Genomic DNA, 1551 nt, shown 5'->3' with positions numbered 1-1551 from the left:
TTGAGGCTTCCTCTCCGATGCAGGTGTGGATCGATCCCAGATCCGCCTTGATTTATTTTAATCTGGGCTGGGGAAGAGAAGGGAGGGTTGGGCCGATAGATGGGAAGGGGCTGCCGCCACCAAAAAATTTGGGACCGGTTGTGCATCGGTCGGATGATATTTTGATCGGATCGGCCGCCTTCACAGTCATTGGATGGCACACGCGGCAGCTGCCCGATCACCGCGTCGAGCAGTTTGCAACATGCATGAGCTGTATTGCGTGCTCGGGTGAACGCTCGCTTGGGCTGTCTGATGGACCCCGCCATCGCAACATCCCCTGTGTTACCCTTGTGGCTATGCAAACGTCGCCTTTGTCGCGCTCACACATTATTATTCATAGTGCCCCTCTGCCGAGCTCGTACCACCTTGGATGTCGTGGCGGAGGCGGTGGTCGGTGCCGCCCATCATCGTTGCAGAAGCATGGAACAAATGTCGTCGTCGTTGTGGAAGCTCCTTCGTTGTTGCAGAAGCATGGAACAAATGTTATCGTCATTGTATTGCCGCCACCACCGCACCGCCTATGTTGCAGCGACGCATAGGCCCTGGCGATCAACGCCTCCAGAAGCATGGAATAATTTCACCAAGATGCACACGAGTTGGTTTAGTTTGGCTTCCAAAACTTGATCGTTTGACTGCTGATGCCGCCGTCAGAAAACTCAGCAATAGTGTGAATCAACTCGGTCCTGGACGCTTTTTCTTTTTTCTTTTTTTCTTTCGAAAAGGGGGACTCCCTGACCTCTGCATCAAAACGATGCATGCGGCCACATTCATAAATAAATAAAGTAGTTTAACAAGGTCTTGCAGTCTGCATCAAAATAAGAAGCTGGCTCACAAAGAGCTAGTAAAAGGAAAACAAGGCCCAAAAGCCACAACCGGCTGGCAAAAGATAGATAGGTAAACTAATCGCCTATCCTATTACATGACCGCCATCTAAACCGGTTGAAGATATCCCGCGCTACCGTCTCCCACCGGAGAGATCCAGTAACCAAACGCTCCTTGGCCTCCGTCGGAGTGAGTAAGGACCACATACGGATTAGCGCAGTAGCCCGGAACAAAACCTGCAAAAAATGAATAGTAGTTGTTCTGTTAAAAGCCAAATCATTTATGCAGTTCCAAATTGCCCATAACAATGCACATGCTCCTACTCGAATTTGTCTAGCTATTTCGGCCTCTATACCGGCAAGCCACGTTCCAAAAAACGACCTAACCGAATTCGGAGGAGTAATGTTAAAAGCAATTTGCACCGAGCGCCATAGCACCCTCGCCAACGGGCAATCAAAGAAAAGATGCTTGATATTTTCATCCCGATCACGGAAACTACACCTAGTAGAACCTGTCCAGTTGCGCTTAATCAAATTATCTTTCGTTAGAATGACTTGTTTATATACAAACCACATAAACGCTCAACTCTGAATATGCAAATCAACATGAGATAAGGCTGTGGAATAACCGAGGCGAAATCCCACGACGAACTGCGATCTTGTCGGGTCTGAAGCAGCGGCAGGAACGTCG

This window comes from Triticum dicoccoides, chromosome 4B, assembly GCF_002162155.2.
Source record: "Triticum dicoccoides isolate Atlit2015 ecotype Zavitan chromosome 4B, WEW_v2.0, whole genome shotgun sequence".
Lineage (NCBI taxonomy): Eukaryota > Viridiplantae > Streptophyta > Magnoliopsida > Poales > Poaceae > Triticum > Triticum dicoccoides.
Note: the sequence above shows the minus strand (reverse complement) of the source record.